Genomic DNA, 20,000 nt, shown 5'->3' on the forward strand with positions numbered 1-20,000 from the left:
TCTCTCTCTCTCTCTCTCTCTCTCTCTCCATGGTTTCAACACAATTCCGGTGATCCACACAACAATATACAAAATTCATAACATTTATGCATTTTTCATTTCTAGTAAGGTAATTCATAGAGTAGCAGGAGAATTGTGTGTCTTTTTTGGGCGACAGGAAAGTGTGTGTGTGTGTGTGTGTGTGTGTGTGTGTGTGTGTGTGTGTGTGTGTGTGTGTGTGTGTGTGTGTGTGTGTGTGTGTGTGTGTGTGTGTGTGGGCGCCTCTGTCTGCAACGTGATTCAGGAGGATTAATTTTTTTTATGTCTTTTTTGTTTTATAATGTTTTGCTTTCCTTTGTTTCTCTAGGTTTATTTGTAAAATCTCTCTTTTTTTTTTTTATCCATTGCTCGTGTGTAAGTTACCAAACATGAACATACAAATATTTTCGTTATGCGAAATTCAGTCTGTCTGCCTCAAAGTTTCTGATATTTTTCTATTTGTAATGATTCTATATATGAATGTTTGTTTACTATTTCATTTGGCATATGCACCCATCAGTCAGTGTGTCTATGTGTCTTTGTCCTGCTTTCTGAATGTCTGATGTGCTGGCTGACTCTCTAATGTCCTTTCCTTCTAACATAGTACATACCTTTATTTTATCTTAGTTTGTTTACCATGATTTACAGTTGCATTTCTATATGTTCTGCCCATCAATATACAGCTAATTTCTCTCTTTATCTGATTCATCGCTTACACTTCCATTTTCTTCTTATTTGTTTATGTATATTGCTCTTCAACCATTCTGGGTTTCTTCACTTACCTACCCATTCGTCGATGTTTTATCTGTATATCTCTCCCTATCTAATACTTCCACCTTCTTATCAATCAAAGGGGATTTATCAACATATTTTCCCACCTATGTACTATTATCCCTTTCTATCTGTCTGTCTGTCTATTTACCTAATCTATTTTCTATTTACTGAACTGTCTATCTACCCATCTATATATATATTTATATCTACTTATATACCTATTCATATATTCATGTACCTATCAATCTATCTATCCATCCATCTGTCCATCTATATATCAATCTATTTATCAGCAAGTCGATCTGTTTAACCATTTATCCATCCAGCCATCTATCTGTAAATCTGCCTGTTCAACCAGATACCTATTCATTAATCAATTCGTCAGACCAACAACACATTTCTCTATCTGCGCCTGAACATACTCACCGACCCATCTCCCCGCTCACCGCCACTGTACCGAGATAATGCACCCTCAATACACTCCTATACTCGGCGGCGGCTAGGCAACGCTATTTCGACATGTTCCACTAAGCATCCCTGCTTATAAGGGGAGACCCTTATAAGGCCCTGCTAATGCTACGGGATTGGAGGAGGAGGGGGAGGAAGAGGAGGGGCGTCTGTTGCAAGCATTATGTCGGCGAAAGGAAGGATGGAACGTAAGGGAGAGAGGATGAAGGATGGTGGAGCGAGGGAAGAGAAGAGAGGAATTCGTGAAAATGGGAGAAGTTGAGAGTGAAGTGTGGTGGTAGTGGTAGTAGTAGTAGTGGTAGTAGTAGTAGTAGTAGTAGTAGTAGTAGTAGTAGTAGTAGTAGTAGTAGTAGTAGTAGTAGTAGTAGTAGTGGTGGTGGTGGTGGTGGTGGTGGTATAGTTCGAAATTTTTTCTGTTCTTCCTCCTTAGTGTGAATTGTAGATTTTTTTTCACTCTACTAAAAATTGTACATTTTTTTTTTTTTTTTTTGTCTTTTGCACAAAATAAAAAAAATCAACATTTCCGAAAAGACGGTATTCAAAAGAAAGCAAGCTTCTTCACTTGTCTTATTCATTATGACGTAACATTCTGAGGTAATTTGTACGTCCAAAGGCACAGACAAAGAGGTGTTTGAAGTGGATGCTTTTACAAATACTGTTATTACCCTCCTCCTCCTCCTCCTCCTCCTCCTCCTCCTCCTCCTCCTCCTCCTCCTCCTTTTTTTGCATAGGAATAATAATAGAATCTCACTTCATTCTTTCCAATCAAAACGCAGCCAGTTTTTCCCACACTGCACGATGGTTTTCCCATGCCAGCACAAGCACGAGGGCGTATCGGTTTGGCAGAAGTCATACACTGCTCTAGCTTACTTTACTAAAGGGTAGTTAATCTAAATTAATTCCAAAGCGATATGTAAAGACCTGTGGGAGTTTTTCTGTTTTGGTTATCCTATGTAATCACATGTTGTAATCACATGTTGTAATCCTCATTTTCTTCGTCCTCATTCTCCTGTTATTGATCAACTTTGTGATTTTAAGTACTAAAGGTCAAAGTTGCAGGCGATAACCTGTGTATGCAGCCCCTAAAGGGATGGTACACAAACACAGTGACCGAAGCTGTGGCCTGATTGACTGCCGCCTCCCTGGAAAGCGCAACGCAAGGATGCTGCACCACCCCTCAACAACCAAACTGTGCCTTCACCTGCGCTACGCACACACCACATCACACAACTATCATGCAGTTACACTCTCCCTCACAAACAAAAGTAGACAGACCACAACTCTTTCCCTCACTATTCTCTCAAGTTCTCTGTGGTTTTTCTATACCACGTGGTATCAATTCCTGTATGTTGTCAGCTTCTGCTGGAGAGATTGGTGGGGAGGAACCTTCTGTACTATCCTGTATCTCCCAATAATAGTTAATGTAGAATAATTATCCAAACAGCCTCGTCAGTAACTCAAGGTTTGGTCTTCCGTTGCATTCCTTTGTATTCCTTTGTGTTCTTTCCTCCTCCTCCTCCTCCTCCTCCTCCTCCTCCTCCTCCTCCTCCTCCTCCTCCTCCTCCTCCTCCTCCTGCCTGCTGCTGGATGTGATGGCTCATGAATAACATGTGAATATGTTCTTAAACCACTCAGTGAAATCATAATTCGAGCTGAGAGAGAGAGAGAGAGAGAGAGAGAGAGAGAGAGAGAGAGAGAGAGAGAGAGAGAGAGAGAGAGAGAGAGAGAGAGAGAGAGAGAGAGAGAGAGATTCATGGCAAAAAGTAAATTCTTTCATACAAATGCACCACATTAAGCGCCTCCAGCGTAAGACTGTATAATTATCAGGCAGGAAGCGCGGCAGTAAACACGTCAAGTCTATGGAGAAGGCAGGGCGTGTTTCACTTGCTGGTCTTGCCTCTCACTTTTTTAATATACGTTTTCTTTTTTTGCTTTTCTTTTTTTTTCCTTGCATAGATTGACAAGGTGTGGAATAATAGTAAGAAAATACAAATTATACAAAAACTGAATTGGTGTCACTCCAGATAATAATCCTGCTCTTTACTACAACAACCGACAACAACAAAAACAACAACAACAACAACTACTACTACTACTACTACTACTACTACTACTAGTAGTAGTAGTAGTAGTAGTAGTAGTAGTAGTAGTAGTAGTAGTAGTAGTAGTAGTAGTAGTAGTACTACTACTACTACTATTGCTACTACTACTGTTATTAACATTCACCTATTAAGACTCAGGAAAGATTTGTCTTTCTCCAACCCTCTGTGCTTCTTAAAAACATGGAGCTGCATTTGGAAATAAAAATTCAAATAGCTGAACACAAAAATCATTTAGATGCAAAAGATATCGGACGGTTCAACTTGAGTAAACTGGAGTAAACAATGCAATACATGTTTAATTTAGAGTCAGTATAAAATGGTATTTTTACATTTGCATATAGCCATTATTTATACTCACGCTCTCATATCTTCTTGGCGAATGGCAAACAGAGGAACAAAAAAAAAATCTTTTCAGTTGCCGCTTCCATACATACAGACAAAATAAATAAATAAATAAATAAAAGTCAATAAAAAAAAATTAATATGGTTCTGGGAGTGCCTCAATACTCTTAAAAGAACTAGTCACAGGAAGGGGAAAAAACAGAAACAGGCAGAGAATTCCAGAGTTTACCAATGAAAGGGATGAAAGAATGAAGATATTGCTTGACTCCTGGACTATTGAAAGGGAACGGAATAAAGGTGAAAGTCTTGTGTAGCGTCAGCGTGGGGAAGGAGAGACGCATGCTGATGGCAAATTCTGGATAGCAGTGACCATAGAAATAACAACACAAGACAGACTTCCCACATTTTTTTCCATCTTCATATACTTGTGTGCATTTTTTTGTAGCATATCAGTGTATTTGCTATGGTAAGCTCAGCAGGTATGAAATGTTCTCTAGGGTATGCATTAATTCGTCCATTTATTTATTTATTTATTTATTCACTTATTTATCATCTATTTATTTCATATTCTGCTTTTCATTACCACATCGTACAGAGAGGCACTTTTGTGACTCACTGTTTCCTTTACATTGAGAAATTACTTGTTTATTACAGTACCGCATAAAGCAAGTGTCTGCAGTGAGTCAGACACTTTGTCAAGCAGCCTTACCTTACATGCACATGGAAAAACATAGGCAAGCATGACAGGCTTCACTTAAATGTAAACCTAAAAATGGAAGGACGTACACTGCGCTACAAAAACAGCTCCGTCCCCTTCACTCACCGGTAAACTGTGAGTGTGTCAGGAGGAGCAGGAAAAAGCCAGTCCGCGTCGTCTGGCCGCGAGGAAGGAAAAAGCTCCTAACTACCAGAGATTGTTCGTTTAATGTGTACCTACTGTGTGGGTTTCCTCTACCTACGCTAAGTATTTTACATTTATTGATATTAAATTGCATTTGCCATATGTCCGTCCATTCATTCATCCTAAATCTGCCTGCAAGGCAGATTTAGGGTGAATGGACCCGTTTCTGATCTAATTAATCTATCTCTGTGTCATCCGCAAATTTACTAACATCACTACTAATTCCACTAACCAAGGCATTGATATATATTAGAAATAACAATGTCCCTAATACTGATCCCTGTGGCACCCCACTGATTACATGACCTCACTCGGATTTCGAGCCGTTTATTACAATTCTTTCTCGCCTGTCGCTAAGCCATGACCCTATCCAGCCTAACACCTTCCCATCTATCCCGTGTGCCCTAACCTTTCTCAGGAGCCTTTCATGGGGTACCTTGTCAAATGCTTTACTAAAGTCCAGATACAAGCTATCATGACTATCACCATTATCTACTGCCTCGTACACTTTACTGTAAAAACTTAACAAGTTTGTCATGCAAGACTTCCCCTTCGTGAAGCCATGCTGTGATTGATTTATCAAGTTAGGTTTGTCTAAATGTTCCCTAATGTTCCTCGCTCTTATTGACTCTAATATTTTACCTATAACTGAATTTAAGCTGACAGATCTATAGTTAGACGCTAAAGTTTTATCTCCTTTCTTAAAGATGGGTACTACATTAGCCTGCTTCCACATAACCTCTTTGCATTCCTTAAGTACTCTGGGATATATTTCATGTGGTCCTGGTGTCTTGAACTTTTTTTTAGCCTATCAATCTCCTGTTCCACTATCTCTCTAGTTATGGAAATATCTGTCAGCTTCTCATTCTCATCTGCTCTAAACACCTGTTCACTATCTGGCATATCCTGCATGTTTTCCTGGGTGAAGACAGATAAAAAATACTCATTCAGAATTTTACTAATCTCCTCCCCAGAACTAACCAGCTCCCCATCTGCTGCCTGTAATGGAGCTATAGTATCCTTATTCTTCGTCCTCTATTACTGGTAAAATCCATTGGGGTCCGTCTTCACATGACTGGCTACACTTAATTCATAATTGCCCTTAGCTTTCCTCGTTAAGTTCCTGACTGTTCTAACTAATTCATTATATTTTGACCTTAAAACTTCTTCACCTGCCCTTAATGTCTTATATATACTTCTCTTTCACCCTATATAATGTTTTAACCTAGCAGTCATCCATTTAGGATAATTTTTCTGTGATCTTATTGTCCTATACGGGATATATGCTAACTGACCTGTATGAACTTTATCTACGAAATATTTATACAATTCATCTACATTTACTTCACCTAATTCCCTCATCTCGACCCCTACCATCCTCTCTACTCCCTCATCTACTCGCCTCGACCTCACCTCTCTCATTTCAGCATGACCTGACATTCCACCATACTCACACCCATCTCCCCCTCCCTCTCTCCTCCGCCCCTTCCAAACACATCTTACCTCCTCTTGTCCTACACCCTCACACCTCACCTCACCTCTCACATCTTGCCTTATTTCTCTTCAACTTCAACTCCGTCCCGGACCTGACCTCATCCTGCATCCGTTGCCAGTCAACTCCTTGGAGCTACCTTTTTAATTCCTCAAATTCTGCTCTCTTAAAGTCAAGTATTTTACTAGTGTTTTTGCTTCTAAAACTTTCTTCCCATTTTAAATTGTACCTAATTTCCCTATGGTCAATGTTACCTAGCTGTCCTCCAACCTCTACCTACGTGACTGCTTCCTCCCTGTTAGTAAGAATTAAATCTAGAATATTATTCCCCCTTGTGGGTTCTACGACTACCTATTTTAAAAAATTATCCTGAACTACCTTAACAAATTCTGCTTCCTTCCTACCCACCATCAGACTCCAGTCGATATTCCTAAAATTAAAATCTCCTACCACACATACCTGACTGTACCTGCCTGCTCTATTTATTTCCTGCCACAGTGAGGTGTTAATTTCCTTTGTACTGGTTGGTGATCTGTACACTACTCCCACTACTGTACACAGCTGTACTACTACTGCTTTCCTATCTGTTTTAAATCTACTGTTAATACAACACTGTAATGTGTCCCTAACGTATAACGCGACGCCTCCTCCTCTCCTGTTTTCCCTATCTTTATAGAACAATGTATAACCATCTATCTTGACCTCTGGATTAAATACTTTTCCTCACATATCTAACCAAGTTTCAGTTAAAGCAATGATATCAAATTTCTCTACACACACTATTCTTCTAAGCAAGTCTATTTTATTCAAAATACTGCTACATTTTGTGTGGTAAACACTTAAGCTATTTCTCATCTTCCCTGAGCTAGCTACCTTTCTAGATTTAACTAATTTGTCCTATGTTTACTCTTCATAACACCTTCTTCCCACAACCCTTTCCCGTATATGAAGTGAGTTATGGCAAATAATTGGCGCATTTTGTGCGCTCGAGCTCGATCTGTAGTGATGAGGCGATAGTTGCGCGAGTTCCGAGGCAGAAACCTTCGCCCACATGCCGATAAATTGAAATATGTAAAACACAGCAAAAAAAGGTGAGTCTGACGAAGAAATTAAATAAAATAACAAAGATACGCCTTCAAAAGTTACCAAGAAGTGTTTCCGAAAATGAAATCGAAACTTTTATATACGATGCACATCAAAAGGTGTTCCTGGCCAAATCATCGTTGTGCCCTCCAGGGCCAGGCGGGAGCGGTGAGGTGTACAGATGTGCGGTAACAAAAATAGAACCCCCTCGCTCCGCTACGGGAATGATCCCTCCAAAGATATTAAATACGTTACTAAATGATTAAGAAAATCATAAATTATCTGTCATTCGCTGACAAGGAAAATAAAAACGTGAGGAAAACTAATATTTTCAGAAATCTACAACGACGAGCCTCTAAAAAAATAGGGAGACAAATAGTGTGGGCCGGCTCTAGTCATCAAGGCCCACGTCACCTTGACTTTTCAAGGCGACAATCAACACACACAGAGACAAATAAGAACACTTCACAGAACTATACAAGCTTTCCTCTCTTTGATTTTACTTGAATAAAGCTGCAACAAAGGTTATGACGCTAAAAAGTTACCTTAGGTTAGGTCACAAATATCATGGTGGTAACGCTTCCCGGGAAATCAGAGTTAAAAATAATATCAATACCAATTGAACAAAGAAAATATAAATATCTTTTCTCCATAGAAGGAAAGTTTTTTTTTTTTTTTTTTTTTTTTTTTTACGTGGAAACCAAATTCACATTAAATATGTTACAGTAATAGTTTCCGAGAACACTTTATCATAACGTGCAAAATATTATTAATCTACATAACGGTAAAACACACTAAAGGATAAATAGACATATAAACTAGAAGATCTGATATTTGTTACCTAAAAAAGAAATCAAGTGAATATTCCCATTATTAATGAAAGTTTTTTTCTAATTGCATCTTTCCTTTCTTCACTCATATATACGTACATAAAAAAGATATATATATATATATATATATATATATATATATATATATATATATATATATATATATATATATATATATATATATATATATATATATATATATATATATATATATATATATATATATATATAAAACGAACGCAAAAATGACGGCTAATTGTTACGTTTCAATTGAATCTCTAAGTAAATATTTATACCAAAAAGATGACACCATTATAGAAAACATATGATTTCGTATCCTTTTCTCTATGCATATATTAAAATAAGCACACGAAGACTGGAATACAAAAATTATAGTTTTGAAAAAGATTCTCGGTTAATCCTCAAAGGACTTTTTTCCCTGTAAGATGTTGCAATGAACATTATAGACTAAATTTACATTCTGTCTTCTTTCACATATAAAACCTAGGAAGGCAGAAAAATGGGAGACAAAAACAATGCATTGGAAAAAGGTTTAAACTAATCCTTCAATGGATAACACTACTGACACGATACCATGGAAGCACATCCTTTCTTTCCTTCACAGATTCGTGGGAAGCTGACAGGAGAAAGGCAGGCAACAGTGACAGGTTTCCGTTGACATGAATAAAAAAAAAAAGTTTAACAGCGAGATCAAAATAGAGGGCACATGATGTAATGAAACAGGTACTCACTTTCCTCCTGCATGTGTTTGGAGTGTTCACCGCGGCACCACCTGCCATCCTTTCCGGAAAATATCAAAACATCCACATAAAAAAGTGATGCAGCTTCACTATTCTAAAAAGAGCTAAAAATGAAGCATCATAAACAGAACCACCAGAAATCATTTACTGCATGAGTTAACAACATAAACATGAACAAAATAGGAAAGAATAAATACTGAACAAAAACACGAAATGTCATAAATAAAACGTGTCAAATTCCTCCAAGCAAGAACACATGGATACATGGAAAACAACACTGAAAACAGAACACACTTCAAACGCTGAGAATGTTAAATATGCACAACAGCTGCAACAAAATAAAACGAACAAACACCATTACATATATAACAAGATCAAATAAGAAAATAAAAAGAAGCAAAAATAATAAATGTAAAGCTTGCCAACATTCAGCGGTGTCTAGAATATGAAGGTGGTAGTTAAGTGAGACTGAAGAAGAGGAGCAAAAGTCATGCTGCGATTGATGCATGAAGGCAATCAAGGGAGAGGGTCGCACAGAGGAGGCGGGACGCAAGGCGCCTTCAGGCCAGTCACTGCTGGTGTCCCTCGCCTCCCCTTCCTGCCTCGCTGCGAGGTGAAGGGGCCACTACCACCGCTGCCTCAACACTTACACTACCTTTGCGTCTCAACACTGAAATGCTTCAATGAATGGGAATGAACGGGAAAGTAATGGTCACTTAGAATTGCTTATAACAAGTACATGTTACTAAGTGTTGTAAATCAATCTGTCTGTCTGCGTCTGTCTGTTTATCTCTGCCTCACATGTTCACTATAATGCTCTGTAAGAATGAGCATCCCAATCTCTGTTGCTTTGTTGCAGCGCATCTATTTGTATTAATGTTGTGTGTGTGTGTGTGTGTGTGTGTGTGTGTGTGTGTGTGTGTGTGACATTACGAGTGAAACAATATTTACGAGTATGGGTCAGTAGGTCTGTCTTCTGGTATATCTAGTAGTTTTAGGAAATCAATGACAACTACGTATTGTGCACGAAAAATGGCATACCGTAAATACGAGGCCATGAGAGAAAAATATAGTTAGGTCATTATGTTTGCATTTTCTTCGCTTACAGTAATTGTTATCACGAAAGAATATACGAGTAACGGAAGAGGCATACGTTTATATTGTGCAAACATTATGCTGTATTAATATCCTACTGACTAATTCAGTTAGACTTTTGGTTAAGTACTCACTGCAGGGCACGGTAAACTATTTATTAAAGTATTTTACAAAAAAAATTGTGAAAATATATTCATTGGAATGAAGTATTCCAGTTTCTGCCGCTATTTAAAACTACTTTGTCCATGTCTGTGCCTGCCCGCACATCCATCTGTCCCTCTGTCTATTTGTCTGTCTGTCTGTCTGCTTCCTTGCCTGCTATTTTTGCCTGCCTGCCTGTCTGCCTGCTTCTTTGCCCGCCTATCCTCTTCAAGTTAGCCTGACTATTTCCCTGTCACCCTGTCTGTCTGTCTGCCTGCTTTCTTTCTTTCTTTTTTGTATGTCCATCCACCTCTTTCCCCGCAAGTTAGTCTTTCTGCCTCTTTGCTTGCTTGCTTGCTTGTTTGCTTGCTTGCTTGCTTGCTTGCTTGCTTGCTAGCTTGCTTGCTTGCCTCCCTGCCTGTCTGTTTGACCGTCTGCCTTCCTGCCTACCTGTCCCCCCCCCTCTCTCTCTCACTCTCTCTCTCTCTCTCTCTCTCTCTCTCTCTCTCTCTCTCTCTCTCTCTCTCTCTCTCTCTCTCTCTCTCTCTCTCTCTCTGTCTGTCTGTCTCTCTCTCTGATGATTATCTAAACAAGTCAAAACATTATTTAAACCACTACTACGAAATACCAAGGTACTTGAAGGCTTGTCTGTAAGTGGTATCAGTGTGAACAGGTTACATCACGCTCCTATACAATCATGATTTACGCAGCACGCCCTCCATAGTAGGTTGGCAGGCATTTCCCACACGTTAAGGAGTCCTTCTTCATTTCGCTCTCTAATTTAAACTTCTTTATACAAATGAAATTAAACTTCAGGATTTAAATGGTCACTTTCTTTCTTAGCGCATAAACAAAAATTCTTAGCGCATAAACAAAATGTCCAAGGCAGGTACAGAGAGAGAGAGAGAGAGAGAGAGAGAGAGAGAGAGAGAGAGAGAGAGAGAGAGAGAGAGAGAGAGAGAGAGAGAGAGAGAGAGAGAGAGAGAGAGAGAGAGAGAGAGAGAGAGAGAGAGAGAATTTCCACGGCAAAGTAGAGATAACGAGGAGATAACGACTGCACTTTAAATAAATACCTAAACCTGCAATTCATTACGTGTATCAGAATGTCTTCTTGCAAAGGAAACTACTCCCAGCCTCCCACTCTCTCCTGTTCTGGCACCTGATCCCCGCTGACGCCAGGCATGTTGTGCGTTACCCAACTAATTATTAGCAGTGCTCTCTCTCTCTCTCTCTCTCTCTCTCTCTCTCTTATATATGATCTCCCATGAAGGCACTGAAAGCTCACACACTGCCCAAGTATCCATATCCACGTTTGATCGTGACATGTCAGTACTCGAGATATTCACTAAATCTTGGGGAGTCTGCAAGTAGATGACACTGGAGCTCTGACCAGGAATCTTGGATGTCATCTTTCAGTGCGTGATGCAGCTGGCAACAGGATGATGAGATAAAATCTTTATGTCTATAAACTATAGGCTTAAGCATTCTGCAATACCGTTGAATATGTATATATATATATATATATATATATATATATATATATATATATATATATATATATATATATATATATATATATATATATATATATATATATAGTCTTTTTACTCTGACAGGCGATGCTACTGTTACGACGACGACGATGAGAACGAGGACGACGACGATTAGAGGCACAGCACGAACGACGGCAAAAACAGCAGTGGTGACTTTTGTAAAGTTTAGCAGCAGCAGCAGCAGCAGCAGCAGCAACAGCAGCAGCACCCGCAGCAGCACCAGCAGTAGCAGCGGCAGCAGGAACAGCAGCAGCAGCAGCAGTAACAGCAGCAGCAACAACAACATTAGCAACAGCAACAGCGGCAGCGGCAGCAGCAGCAGCAGCAGCAGCAGCAGCAGCAGCAGCAGCAGCAGCAGCAGTAGTAGTAGTAGTAGTAGTAGTAGTAGTAGTAGTAGTAGTAGTAGTAGTAGTAGTAGTAGTAGTAGTAGTAGTAGTAGTAGTAGTAGTAGTAGTAGTAGTAGCAGCAGCAGCAGAAGCAGTTGTTCTGGTTGTTATTGTTGAAGGAAGTAAAAGCAGCAATACCAACAAGAGCAGCAAGATCAGCGACGGCAACAGCAGCAGCAGCACCAGCAGCAGCAGCACCGGCAGCAGCAGCAGCAGCAGGAGCATATTAAGTGTAATAATCTCCAACAGATAAAACACGCGGTGAGAAGTAACACGAGGCATCCTGGACAAACACCTGTCCACCTCGGCCCTGCAGGAGCACCTCACCGGCCAGTGTTCTTTCAGTGTTAATTCACATCTCAGTCCTTTATGTATTGTTGTGCCGGCGAGGCAAGACGCCTTGAGGAGCGCCACGCGCCAGACATTCCTTCCCGGGCTGGTTTTCAACCTACGTCTGTCTTCACTTGTTAAATATAAATGTGTAGCAAGAAAGACAATTACCGTCTTTCCTTCAGTATTTAAAACTACTAATGTCTTTATACATTTGCCATTTTTTAATCCATGCTTCCATTTTTGGCATTATTTTGGTTTCCTGCTGTAGATTTTACGTTCATTATAAGAGTGAAATGTACTCGCAAGTATGAAAAATTGCGATATCTCTAAACACAGCCCATCACAGGTCAAACTTAGCCTGGTGCCACAGAAAGTGTGATAAAACTAAAAAATAACAATTTTTCTTTACTTTTCAATGCTTCACTCTCATTCTAGATTTACACCTTCACCACCACCACCACCACCATAAATAAAAAAAAAATACACATAAATCTCTTGAACACGCGATGCCAGACCTTTTAGAAGATTAGATATATTTCTGGATAGTTGGGATGAGTGAACACAAGTTTGCAAGTCTTATACAAGAACTGCCGCCTGTGGACGGAGTAATAAGACAGTCTTCTGCAGGAGAAGATAAAAAAAGAAGGAGGAATAGGAGGAAGAATACAGCAACATTCTCGCATGCATAGTTGAAGTTGAAGTGTGGATGTTTGAAGCAGCAGCCTTGCCTGGCACTTTCACAGTCAGTCCCCTGTTAGTGTACCTTTCATGAACCCCTGGAACTTTTTTTCCCTCTCTAAACACAGCCCATCACAGGTCGAACTTAGCCTGGTGCCACAGAAAGTTTGACCAGTCGTAGTTTACATATATATGTTTCTTCCTCTGATGGCGGTGACGCTGCTGTTTCTTCCTCCGATAACAGTGGTGGTAATTCTTTTTCTTTGCTTCTTTTTCTTGTTTTCTTCCTCTGATGGCGGTAATGCTGCTGCTGCTGCTTCTTCTTCCTCTGATGGCGTTGCTTCCTGTTCTTGTTCTTCTAAGACAGTTTGGTGGTCTGAATTGGTTGGTGATAGGGTATTCAGAGTGGGGATAGTAGGAGTACTGCACACTCACCTCCCTTGCTCCCCAGTCATAATTCAAGTCAGGTTGGTGGAAGACTGGGAAGGGTAGGGAGGTGCTGCACACTCACCTCCCATGCTCCCCAGGTTACATTTGTAACATCAGTCAGGTTGGTTGTTTTTGGAGTTGCCGGGGTCAGTCAGTCAGGCCCAGTCAGTCAAGGGTAGTGCTACGCACTCACCTTGCCAAGATCAGAGTGGTGGTGATGGTGGTGTGTACATTTGGAGTTGGTAGGATGAGTCACATTGGTGGTCAAAGTCAAACTGGGAGACTGGGAAGTGTAGGGAGGTGCTGCACACTCACCTCCCGTGCTTCCCAGGGGCGGTCAGGATGGTGGGTCTTTGGAGTTGCCAGGAGGAGTCACGGGAAGTGCTACGCACTCACCTTGCCAGAATCAGTTGCCAGGGTGGGGAGTACTGGTGGTGGTCGGTACAATTAGAGTTGCTAGGATGAGTCAGATTGGGGGTCAAAGTCAAACTAGAAGGCTGGGAAGGGTAGGGAGGTGCTGCACACTCACCTCCCGTGCTTCCCAGGTGGGGTGGTGGTCTTTGGAGTTCTCAGGGTCAGTCAGGTTGGTATTGTTTTATTTTTATTATTTATTGTTGATTGCCAGACTCAGTCAGTTTTATTGAGGGGGAAGTAGGAGTTTTATTGTTTTTACTTTATTTATTTTTTGTTTTCATTTATTTATTTTTCATTTATTTTGGGAAGGGCAGGGAAGGGTAGGGAGGTGCCGCACACTCACCTCCCATGCTCCCCAGGTTACATTTGTAACATTTGTCAGGTTGGTTGTTTTTGGAGTTGCCGGGGTCAGTCAGTCAGGCCCACTCAGTCAAGGGAAGTGCTACGCACTCACCTTGCCAGGATCAGAGGGGTGGTGGTGGTGGTCTGTACATTTGGAGTTGGTAGGATGAGTCACATTGGTGGTCAAAGCCAAACTGGGAGACTGGGAAGGGTAGGGAGATGCTGCACACTCACCTCCCATGCTCCCCAGAGTCAGTCAGTTTGGTGGTCTGTTGCCAGATTACAGTAAGATTTGTAGGTCAGTCAGGTTGGTTGTTTTTATGGTTGCCAGGGTCAGTAAGGCAGGTGGTAGGGAAGTGCTACGCACTCACCTAGCCAGGACAGGGTAGGATGTAGGGATGTATGGATCAGGGTCAGAGTGGGACACAGAGTAGGAGGTACTGTTGGTCTGTACATTTGGAGTTGTTCTTTGAAGTTGCCAGGATGAGTCAGGTCAAACTGGGAGACTGGGAAGTGTAGGGAGGTGCTGCACACTCACCTCCCATGCTCCCCAGGGCCAGTCAGTTAGGTGATTACATATCTGTAAGTCAGTCAGGTTGGTTGTTTTTGGAGTTGCCAGGGTCAGTCAGTGAGGGTCAGTCCAGGGAAGTGCTACGCACTCACCTTGCCGAGATCAGAAGGGTGGTGGTGGTGGTGGTCTGTACAGTTGGAGTTGCTCTTTGGAGTTGGTAGGATGAGTCAGATTGGTGGTCAAAGTCAAGCTGGGAGACTGGGAAGGGTAGGGAGGTGCTGCACACTCACCTCCCGTGCTTCCCAGGTGGGGTGGTGGTCTTTGGGGTTGTCAGGGTCAGTCAGTTGGTATTGTTTTATTTTTATTATTTATTGTTGATTGCCAGACTCAGTCAGTTTTATTGAGGGGGGAGTAGGAGTTTTATTGTTTTTGTTTTATTTACTTATTTTTTCATTTATCTTTTTATTATTTTTTATACCTATATATATTTTATTCTTTTTGGTCTGGCAGTCCGTAGACTTGGGGAGAGAAGGGAAGTGCTGTGCACTCACCTCCCTTGCTCTCCCGAGGTCCGAGGTGGTAAGGAGGTTTTTATTTATTTTTATTTATTTATTTATTTATCTTTATTTATTTATTTATTTTATTTTATTTATTTATTTTTTTTGCGTGGTAGGTTAGGAGACAAGGGAAGTGCTATGCACTCACCTTAATTCTTTCTTTATTTTTTTTCTATCTTTTGCCGGAGACAAGGGAAGTGCTAAGCACTCACCTTAATTCTTTATTTATTTTTTTTCTATCTTTTGCCTGGTAGGTTGGAAGAGAAGGAAAGTGCTATGCACTCACCTTTATATTTTTTATTCTGTTAGATGAAGAGAAGAGAAGTGCTATGCACTTACCTTTATTCATTTATTTTTTATTTTTTTTTTTTATCTTTTTTTTTTTTTTTTTTTATTTTTATTATTTTTTGCCTGGTAGTCCGTAGACTTGCCAGGGTTAGGTAGGGGAGAGAAGGGAAGCGCTGTGCACTCACCTCCCTTGCTCTCCCGGGGGCCGGTAAGGCGGTGCCTTCCTCCCCTGGGGAGGGCTAGGGAGGTGCTGCGCACTCACCTCCCCTCCTCCCCGTGGGCAGTTCCATCACACATGGTGATGGAGGGATGCTCTTTCAAGGTTTTTGTGAGTTCCGAGAGGGGGGTTCGAACCTACGCGCCCCTCACTTCCCTCACGCCAAACTCCAAGTGCATCACTCTACCCACTGGGCCACGAGGGCCCTTTTTCTTTTTTTTAAAGTTGGTCTATTTCCCCATCTTCCCCATCTTTTTTGTAAAGTTGCTCTATTTAACCACCTTATGTTCACGCCAGTATGTATTAAAGAATTATGATGTCAATTATTTTCATGACGTTATTTATTTATTGTATTTTGTATGGGATATGACCGCTGGCATCCCACACACACTGGGTTCCCAAGACTGTCACTACGCCATCAAACCCCAACGGTAAACAAGATATATTTGAACACATCATTTCCCTTCCTGTGTTCATGCAGCACCAAAAGTTCAATAAGAAAAACTGCTGCTCATTCTAATGTGAACGTTCATCCCACAGTGATAATTAGATAACTGTTGACTTGTGGGAGTATGTCGTGGAGTACAAATAGCAGTAGGTAAGATCAGAGAACTTTACAGAGGCAGGAATTCCTTGGTTATGGAGCAGCCTTCTGGAACCCTCCCCTGTGCTGCACCACCACCACCGACAACAACAACAATAACAACAACACACCATTACACCTGTCCATCCTGCAGCACGAGAATGACTCAGCCCAGAGAACCACGGATTGCTTTATTCGTAATTCACGTCCACTCTCAACATAGACATCAATCAAATTATGTCACTGAAAAAAGTTGGTGAAGCACTCACTTCTTCACACAGGCTTTACTACCTATCAGCAGGATGAAAGCTTCCGACTGGGAGGAAGGGCGGCGTCGGGAAGGATTAAGAGAGAGAGGGTAGGGGGGACCAGCGGAGGCTGGAAGTGTGGTTATGCTAAATAGGTATAAAAAAGAATACTGCATGAAAAAGAAGAAAGACCTGTGCCCCTCCCACCCCTGCTCCCCGCGTGAGGCGAAACGTAGTGAAGTGGTACTGTTGTTGTTGTTGTTGTTGTTGTTGTTATTATTATTATTATTATTATTATTATTATTATTATTATTATATATTATTAATTATTATTATTACTATTATTATTATCATTAAAATTATTATTATTACCGTCATCATCGTCATCAGCACCATCACTGTAGTGTAGCTGGTTAGTGTCCTTTTATTTCCGCGTCGTATCTTGTAAGCTGTAAGTTTTAATAGTTCAGTATTTGTAACGATGGAGACCTTGTTTTTTATTCTTTATGCTCTGCACGGTGTCATTGGCATTTACATCTATATTTCCTACTGTTTTTTTGTGTTACTTATGTACTGAATCTATTTGTTTTGCAGAATTTATTTATTACCATACAACTTGATTTTCGCTTAAGTTAACATTTATGTAGATTTACTTATTTGTGTTGTGTAGGATACTTTCTTCTTAAGTGTGTTGAGGTTTGTGTTTTTCTTCTTTTATGTTCACTAGGTAACGGTGCACACAGGAATTATAAATGTTACTAATAATGATAACACTGATTATGGATGACAAACTAAACTGATGAATAAACATCGAAAAATTCATTTTAATAAAGCATATTTTGCATAGTGCTTTATAAGAAGCGCTGCGCACATGGACTTTAGAGATGCGATGTACCTTAAACTTAAAATGAATTAAGTATTTTTTTCCTCATATAAAATTAATCAATGAGTGCACGCGGGCCACACTAAATCAACTGGCGCGCGGGCCTACAGTTCAATCACACTGCTCTAGACATTTTTCTTTCCCACTCGACATAAATATAAACAACCAGAACGAGCGCTTTTGGGGGATGGAAAACGAGTTTACCAATGACTCATCATAACAAAATATACGGTACTACCATAGACAGCACCCTATCAACGTACTCCTGGCTTGTTCATGAACACAGGTAGCTGTTGATAGGAAGCCTTAAATTACATCAGCCGCTTGAGAAAAAAAAAAAAAAAAAACACGCCAGAGTTCAGCCGTGGACTCGCGCGTCATCAGCATCATCACCCAGTTGATTTGTCCAATTTTCCCTTATTGTTATTCAATAGCAATAAGAGAAAATGGGAAAAAAAACTGCAAGGATAACCATGGTAACAGAGGGAAAATAAAGGAAAACATACGCGCACTTGACAACTCTAAAAAAAAAGTTTTGTCTTAGGTGGCGGTGAACAAACTTAGCATATTAAATAAACTTGTTATGGCCAAATGGAGCATATTTAAGCAACATATTTAAAAAAAAAGTAAATAATAATAATAATAATGTAATTCATGGCAAACCAAATATCCTTAGACCAAATGCATGAAAAAAGCCAAAAATTATGTTTTGGCCTAAAAAAGGCGAATCTGGCATTCCTGATCTCCGACAACGTGATGTCATGCGCGGAAAATTGAAAAAAAAATTGTAACAAAAGAGGGCTTGCTGGGTTCTCTATACTGTGCCTGGCGCTTTCAAGAGAGGCATCAGTCAATCAGGCTCCGGCTACCATGCGACTCCTATAAGAGTGCACTTCTCGTAAAGGAGCGCCGCACTCCTGCAGCAGTGACCCCTGGTACCTCAAATCCCTATGACAGTCACTGATTGGGTCCTTGAGTTTTCAATGCCCCTCACAGCTAATTGTTCATCATGTGATGAGAGGAGGAGGAGGAGGAGGAGGAGGAGGAGGAGGAGGAGGAGGAGGAGGAGGAGGAGGAGGAGGAGGAGAATAAAAACAAACTCCAAACAGCAAAAGTTCCTGAGGTCTATACTGGGCTGTTTGGGTAACTACTCTACGCTAACTAGTGGAAAAGACAAACAGGATAGCACAGAAAGAGAAACCTAACGAATACAAAAGAAGTCCAAACAGTAACAGACCAAGAGGTCCTTGTAAGTCTGTTTGGGTAACTATTCTACTCTATTAGTGGTAGAGAAAGGATAGCACAGAAGAAGGGTCCTTCCATCCCCCACCCCCTATCCCTCCAGGCAAGGCTCACCTGAAAAAGGAAATGGTACCATGTTGTACAGAAAAAACAACATGGAGTGTGAGAGGAAACTAAGAAAGACAAGAGGACTACTTCGACCACATACAATCTACATGCCAGCACGGACAGTATGGAGTGAACGTGTTCGTTATTCAGACATGAACAATGACAACCGGGAATTAGTGTCAACATACTTGTCAAGACAGGTTTTCAATGAGTGAACAGTACCTGAGTTAACGACGCTTGATGGAACACAATTCAACATATTTATGACACGATTGAAATAAAATGTTTGGCTTCATTTGTTTGAAATCGCTTACCTATTATTTGCTATTGTTTCTTCTAATATTAGACATGTTGAATCTTAGGAAGAATTCGGGTCTCATATTTGTGAAAGCCTTAAAAGTTTAGTAAAGCAATATCAGATCCCCTCTTAGCCTGCGTTTGGAGAGGGAGAATAGATCTCGTTCTTTAAGGCGTTCCTTGTAGGGTTTATTGCGAAGCCTTTGAGTAATTTTCGTTACTCTACTTCGTATTGTTTTTGTTTTTTTATAATCTCTCAATATTCCTTTTATAACAGGAAGACAAAAACTGTACATTGTATTCAAGATGAGGACGTACAAGTGAGTTGTACAAGGTGAGATTTTTTTTTTTTTCATATTGGAAGGTGAAAACTATTAATTTATTGGCAATTTCAATGACTTCGTTGCATTGTTTGCTTGGTTTAAGATCTGTTGTCATTAAAGCTCCCAGATCTTTCTCAGGATCCAAACTTTTGATGGGGGATTACTTTTTATAATTTTCCTGCGGATTGCTATTTCCAATATTTGATACGTGGCATTTATCAAAATTAAAGTTATAAGACACGTTTCACACCATTCAATGAGAGTGTATGCATCATTTTGCAAAATTTGACGCTGGTTTGGTGTCAGTCTTGTTAGCAATTTTAGTGTCTGTGAATTTTGACAGTTTACTTCTGATTCCTTCGTCTATGTCATTCATATATATTATGAAGAGGATCTGCCCTAAGATTCAACATTGAGGAACGCCACTGCTTACATTAACCCAATTTGAAGAATTAGAGTTTCTGGTGACCCCAAACTACAATATATATTGTACTGTCAAAAAAAAAGAAGAAAAAACGAAAAAAAAAAATAATAAGGAAGAGGAAAGAAAAAAAAGGGAGAATAAGTAAAAAGAAAGAAAAAATGGAGATGAATGAAGTAT

General features: G+C 40.2%; 1 protein-coding gene across 5 annotated transcripts in view; it reads right to left on the minus strand.

Annotated features, from left to right (window-relative positions):
* LOC135114911 (uncharacterized) overlaps positions 1–20,000 on the minus strand; it is a 162,057-nt gene that overhangs the window by 125,733 nt on the left and 16,324 nt on the right. The window contains exon 1 of one of the 5 annotated variants that reach the window (XR_010275710.1): positions 8,763–8,823. The exons of 2 other annotated variants lie outside the window; for them this stretch is intronic. The gene's annotated coding sequence lies outside the window, so the exon portion shown is untranslated. Of the gene's footprint in view, positions 1–4,527; positions 4,606–8,762; positions 8,824–20,000 lie in introns of those variants that run through there. 2 more of the 5 variants (XR_010275713.1, XR_010275711.1) reach the window with 2 other exon arrangements.

This window comes from Scylla paramamosain, chromosome 28 (assembly GCF_035594125.1).
Source record: "Scylla paramamosain isolate STU-SP2022 chromosome 28, ASM3559412v1, whole genome shotgun sequence".
Lineage (NCBI taxonomy): Eukaryota > Metazoa > Arthropoda > Malacostraca > Decapoda > Portunidae > Scylla > Scylla paramamosain.